Here is a 7,066-nt window from a genome sequence, read left to right as displayed (position 1 = left end):
ATTCAAATTGAATACTAGCCCAGAACTCTCACACATGACTTTAATACATGCAATATCCATTCGAAAAGTGTATCATATGATACAAATTGCACACAAGTCCAAAACTCACGTAGATTATCAGATTGAGAAATATTGAAAGATAGTAAACCTGAGAAACAAATTAGATACTTGTTCAGAATGTAATCGTAGAATGAGATTTAAAGATAGATTGTCAATTCTATTAGTGCAGACTGAGATACACATTACATACCAGTCCAAAAATCTCATCCAATATTAGATTGAAAGATACGGTGTCAATTCTATTTCTACAGACTGATCTACACATTACATACCAATTCAAAAATGTCACCTTATCAGTTTGAAAGATACATTAATATCCACAACAGTACTCACAGAGATACAGATTTAATAGTACTCCAAAAAGCACACAAATTATCGGATTAAAACCTCCAGCATCATATCCTAAAGTATGTCCATATTTACCAATTAAACAATGAGTAAAACTATTTAAACATCGAGATATTAAAGCTACAATATTGAACGCCATAATGTAATCTGTACAGAATAATTACGTACAGATACAGAATGAATCTCACATTCAGAGACAGTACCAGAGACACAGAGACACAGAATGACTCCAACTCTCACAGATGCAGAAGGAATCCCAAACTCACATACAGTACAAGAGACTGACAGACACACAGTTAATCCCACACTCACACACAGTGCCAGAGACTGACAGGTACAGTATGAATCCCACACTAACATGCATTACGAGTAACTGCATATTTAGGATGAATTCAACTCCCACATACAGTACTGGAGACTGTATATACAGAATGAATCCCACAATCACATGCAGTATGAGTAACTGCATATCTAGGATGAATTCAACTCCCACATACAGTACTGGAGACTGTATATACAGAATGAATCCCACACTCACATGGAGTACCAGAGACTGACAGATACCGAAAGATTCCCACACTAACACACAGTTTTATATAAAGAATTAATCACAAACTCTCACACACACTGCTGACAAGATACAGAATCAATTCCAAACTCACACACATATCAGAGAGTGACAGATACAGATGAATCCCACACTCACACACAGTACCAGAGACTGACAGATACAGAATGAATCCCACACTCACACACAGTACCAGAGACTGACAGACACAAAATGAATCCTACACTCACACACAGTACCAGAGACTGACAGATACAGAATGAATCCCACACTCACACACAGTACCAGAGACTGACAGATACAGAATGAATCTCACACTCACACACAGTACCAGAGACTGACAGATGCAGAATGAATCCCACACTCACACACAGTACCAGAGACTGACAGATACAGAATGAATCCCACACTCACACACAGTACCAGAGATTGACAGATACAGAATGAATCCCACACTCACACACAGTACCAGAGACTGACAGATGCAGAATGAATCCCACACTCACACACAGCACCAGAGTCTGACAGATACAGAATGAATCCCACACTCACACACAGTACCAGAGACTGACAGATACAGAATGAATCCCACACTCACACACAGTACCAGAGACTGACAGATACAGAATGAATCCCACACTCACACACAGTACCAGAGACTGACAGATACAGAATGAATCCCACACTCACACACAGTACCAGAGACTGACAGATACAGAATGAATCCCACACTCCCACACAGTACCAGAGACTGACAGATACAGAATGAATCCCACACTCACACACAGTACCAGAGACTGACAGATACAGAATAAATCCCACACTCACACACAGTACCAGAGACTGACAGATACAGAATGAATCCCACACTCACACACAGTACCAGAGACTGACAGATACAGAATGAATCCCACACTCACACACAGTACCAGAGACTGACAGATACAGAATGAATCCCACACTCACACACAGTGCCAGAGACTGTCGCAGCATGAAATGGTCCTTATCAAAGTCACAAATGATACCCTAAGTGACTACCACCTTGAAAAACTATCCCTCCTCATCCTTCTCAAATACAATATCTCACCGTGCTGTTATCCTGTTAGACTAGTTTCCTCTCTCTGCTTTTATTTGGAATGTGTTGCTTTTCTGTCTGACAACACTTGGTATCATCGTATTATGTTAGTCCACAAGAGGAGATCATTCGGCCCATCGTGCCTGTGCCGGGTCAAACACACGTATTCGTTCAAGATTCGTTCAGAGATAGATTGAGTGCTTTGTTATCAGAAAATTGCCTGAACCCCCACAGTCTACAGCTTTCCTCCTCGCTATCAATCACACGGTCAATTTTTGTGTCACCCGCAAATGTCTTTGTCATGCCTCCGACGTTTAAGTCCAAATCGTTCATGGATACCACAAAAATCAAAGGACCAAGTACCGAGCCCTGCGGCACCCCACTGGAAACAGCCTTCCAGCCGCAAAAACACCCGTCGGCCATTAACTTCCTGCCACTGAGCCAATTTTGGATCCAACAAGCCGCATTCCCTTGTATCCCATGGGCCTTTACTTTTTTGACCAATCTGCCATGTGGGAACTTTTCAAAAGGCTTGCTAAAATCCACGTAGACGACATCAATTGCGCTCCCCTCATTGATCCTCCTTGTCACCTCCTCGAAAAATTCAATCAGGTTCGTCAGACACGACCTCCCCTTGACAAATCCATGTTGACTGTCCTTGATTAGTCCGTGACTTTCGAAGTGACAGTTCATCCGATGCCTCAGAATTGATTGCAATAATTCGAAATGGAGTCTTTCTCCTGCTTGCTGCAATGACAGATCAGGCGGTGAACAATACTCAGGCCCGGCAAGCTCAGTCGGACAGAGCACGAAGCTCTTAATCGTGGGTTCGAGCCCCACTTTAGGCGAGTGCCATTTTAAACTTTTATGATGCTTTCACTGGCCAACAGTGCAGAAATGATGCAGAATGAAACATGAAATCGGTCGTCAGGATGGCCGAGCGGTCTAAGGCGCTGCGTTCAGGTCGCAGTCTCTTCTGGAGGCGTGGGTTCGAATCCCACTTCTGACATTTGTTATCTTTACTGTTACATGGAAATATTTTATTTGTGGATTGGGCTGCAGCTGATTTTACTTCCAAGTCGATTTGCTCCTCCCACAAAAGCAACTTGCTTTGTCATGGATATGTGACTTGAGAAGTTTCGAACGGTGAAATGGTTGACATATTAATGACCTGGACAAAGAAATAGAACAGCAGTGGGAAACATTTAAAACGGTGATCAATAGAGTCCAGGAGAAATATATCCCACTAAAAAGTAAGAACAAACTAGCCAGAAATGACACACCAGGGATGAATAAAGAAATAAGGGCAAAATTGAAACGAAAGAAAAAGGCCCACACTGGACAATAAAGGAGAGGGGGAATGTGAAAAGACTGGAAAGAAGTCTAAAGAACTATTAGAAAGGCAAAAAGGAATATCAAAAAAAGCAAAGTATTCTGGACACATCAACAGCCAAAGAAAGTTTAGGATCGGAATAGGGTCACTAAGGGATACACACGACAAACTCACAGGCAATGACAGCGAAATGGCAGAAATATTAAATAATCACTTTTCTTCAGTATTTACCAGGGAGACCAGCATTGAGTGCATGACAGTGGAAGAAGAGATCAAAAAAATATAAAGACATTTAAGATCGAAAGGGGGGGAGATAATTGATAATCTCATCAAACTGAGAGGGGAAATTTCCTGTTCGGTGCCTAACCAGAGTTTCAAACCGCTCACCCACGCTAATTTCCGTATTACTGTTCAGATTCATTTCACAGGGACACGATTACTGCGCTCCATTTAGTGAGGCTCAGTGAAAGGCGGAAATTGACCTATTAATAGAATCATGGAATAGGACAGCGCCATTCGAATGGCATTCGTCCCATCGTGCCTGTGCCAGCTCTCTGAAAGAGCTGTCCAGTTAGTCCCACTCACCTGCTGTTTCCCCATAGCCCTGAAAATGTTTCCATTCAAGCGTTTATCCAATTCCCTTTTGAAAACTGTGAGTTAAAAATACAATATTGAAAGGGGTGCTGGGGCCTGTGCAGCGTCGATGTAGAGTGTGCGATGATTGAAGTTATCAAGATGTTTCTTTACACATGGTATGTTGTGCAATCATCCTGAAATATCTTCAATATCCAACACAAATTGAATTGCAAAACTGACGGACCAACACTGGAAAACAAGTCACGAGTGAACGCAAATCATCTGGGACCCGTTTTCAGCCTCACGGCACTTTAAGTAAAGTGAAATAACTTTGCATTGAAAAGATTTGGAACTTGCATCTGTGCCTTTATCTGTTCCATTTCTTAAAGTTGCTGGTGTCTGATGATGTACACGCCTCTGCTCCCTCTATTGAACAAGAAAGGAGGTGTTTGACGATGACGGGACGTGTTGGTTATGAGCTCATCCTTTACATTGAGTGGGTTCACGTCTTTTGAACGGCGTCAACTTTAGCCCAGCGGTGAACTTCACAACAAACAACTTCATCACCGTCTCACCGCGGGCGCTGACTGACATGTTTATTGTTATTTATTTCAGACCTAAATAAATAGTAACCGTGATTTGAAATTTGCACTAAGTGATTTTTAGGTAGTCGCCTTTAAATGTTTCAAAGGCGACTCCTAATTTATGATCGTCCGCCATTTCTCCAGCCGTTTTGAAAACAAAACATGTCTCTGCTTTTCGCGTCTTTTTTCGAAAGGGAAAAAAATATATTTCCCGTGACCTCTGAAGGATGTACAAGTACATTTCAGAAATCTGAAACAAGTTCACCGAGCTTAAATCGTCTGACCACGTTAAAGGCGCTATATACATATATATAAATATGTATATGTATGTAATATATGCAAGTCGTTGCTGTCTGTTTCTGTGGTTGTCTTTTTTCTATGTGTGTCCATCTGCAGGTCAATTTTGAATCAATACCAGTGTTCATGTCAGTTTGTTGCATGAAATAAATGAGAGTATCAGGCGCTCCCCTCCCTGCCACTGGGTCGGTACTGAATCAGGGTTCAGACCAAACTTCTGGGTTTTTTTGTGAAAAAGCAATTAAAACCTTCATTCGGGAATGATCCAGTCTCATGTGAGCGGTGAAAGAAACACTGACCCCGATGTGATGTGAACACGCAGACTTTTGATCTGGAGTCAGACCTTTGCACCACGCGCTCTGAAGACAGGATCCTGGATGTTATCATTTATATGAATGTTTCTCAAACACCGTTTCATTTATCCCACCTTGGTTGAATCGATGGGGCTTATCAAATCTCCGCCAGATCCCACCGGGAATGAGACAGTATTGGAAGCAGCCTTCACCCCCACGATCACGCTGGCTTTCATCGCCTGCTCTCAGCGGACTGCATTAACAGGGATGGGAGATATGGACTTTGTTCATATTATTCAGCAATGTGAATCGTTAAATATTTACTAATTTTTAATGGGAACAAGGTTTTAAAATGTTTCCGCCTGGTTTCGAACCGGGGACTTTTCGCGTGTAAGGCGAACGTGATAACCACTACACTACGGAAACCTGATACTGCAAACTCCGTGTTAGGGATATAACCCCTCAGCCAAACTAATTTCCGTATTACTGTCCAGGAGCTCATTTCACAGGGATACATTTACTGCGCTGTATTTCGGAAGGCTGCAGAGAAGGATCGGTGGCGATGGTCAGGCAGGGAATCCCAGAGCATCGCGCCCACACAAACATTTCACTGTTTTTTTTCATGTGCCTGATATCCGACCGCAGTGTAAATTATGGCGAATCAGGCATGCTCAGATGACATTGTTCACAGAGTGTTTTCTTGCAGCCAAATCACACATTAGAAAACGTGCAATGAGATGAAGAGATCGGAGCCATTTAAAGTGCTCCCAGTTACTGCAGATCAGGAATTAAAACCTGGCACCGGCTTCAGGTCGATCAGAATGAGACAATGAATCCGAAAGTGGGAAGAAAAAAAGCGCAATTTCCGTCCCTGGGTGGGCTCGAACCACCAACCTTTCGGTTAACAGCCGAACGCGCTAACCGATTGCGCCACAGAAACCGCCCGGTGCTTTTTCTTGCAAGATACACTAAAGCAGCGTGTCACCGAGCCAAAGTTACATGTTGCAGGCACAGAAATGCAATTGTCCACTATCAGTCTTACTTTTCCAGAAATAAAGGATGGGACATTGTTTGTGGAAACATGGAAACGGTCTGGTCTCGCTCACAGCATCGATATCACCGCCAACCAGCTCTCCTGCAACCGGCGCGCCCACCGGTGCTTTGTCTGTTATTGAGTCGGACTGTGGGAGAACCGTCACCACACGGACTCCAGCGATTCGAGAAGGCGGCTCACCACCACCTTCTCAAGGGCAATCAGGGATGGGCAATAAATGCTGGCCTCGCCAGCGACGCCCACATCCCATGAACGAATGAAGAAAAAGTATTCTGAGCGTCCTGACGCTGATATCAGGTTTTGATGCCTGATCTGCAGTAACTGGGAGCGCTTTAAATGGCTCCGACCTCTTAATTTCACCCACAACATCAGAATAACTGTTCCAGGGGGACATGCCGACTCAACTGCGTCTTGGCCGCCTGTCTGCTCAGTCTTTTATTCGCCTCCAATTCCGTTTCCCAAAGCGTATCTACAGATTCACAAAGCTCTTTGTCATTTCGGTTCCTTTCGATTTGTCCAGCTCCCGATTGGCAATAATTTGCAAACCTGGTTGCAGCCCTCCGCCTTCCATCGTGTCCGGGGATGGGTTATGTGGAGAGACTGGAGAAGCTGGGATTGTTCTCCTTCGAGCAAAAAAAAAGGTTAAGGGGAGATTTAATAGAGGTGTTCAAAATTATGAGGGGATTTTGATAGAATGGATGGGGAGAAGCTATTTCCATTGGCAGGAGGGTCCATAACCAGAGGACACAACCTGCATTTATATAGCACCTTTAATGCAGTAAAACCTCACAAAGTGCTTCACAGGAAGAGTTTTTGAACAAAACTTGACACTAAGCCACATAAGGAGATATTGGGACAGGTGACCAAAAGCTTAGTCG

General features: G+C 43.3%; 3 non-coding genes across 3 annotated transcripts; 1 reads left to right on the top strand and 2 right to left on the bottom strand.

Moving 5' to 3' along the window:
- The first annotated feature begins 2,977 nt into the window (after positions 1 to 2,977).
- On the top strand, positions 2,978 to 3,060 carry trnal-cag (transfer RNA leucine (anticodon CAG)). Its single transcript has one exon. It is a non-coding gene; the product is annotated as a tRNA-Leu (tRNA).
- Positions 3,061 to 5,487: 2,427 nt separating this feature from the next.
- Positions 5,488 to 5,560, bottom strand: trnav-uac (transfer RNA valine (anticodon UAC)). The gene has a single exon. It is a non-coding gene; the product is annotated as a tRNA-Val (tRNA).
- Positions 5,561 to 6,000: 440 nt separating this feature from the next.
- On the bottom strand, positions 6,001 to 6,074 carry trnan-guu (transfer RNA asparagine (anticodon GUU)). The gene has a single exon. It is a non-coding gene; the product is annotated as a tRNA-Asn (tRNA).
- Positions 6,075 to 7,066: the final 992 nt, after the last annotated feature.

This window comes from Heptranchias perlo, unplaced genomic scaffold (assembly GCF_035084215.1).
Source record: "Heptranchias perlo isolate sHepPer1 unplaced genomic scaffold, sHepPer1.hap1 HAP1_SCAFFOLD_50, whole genome shotgun sequence".
NCBI classification, from domain to species: domain Eukaryota; kingdom Metazoa; phylum Chordata; class Chondrichthyes; order Hexanchiformes; family Hexanchidae; genus Heptranchias; species Heptranchias perlo.
This window is presented reverse-complemented; position numbering and strand designations above follow the sequence as displayed.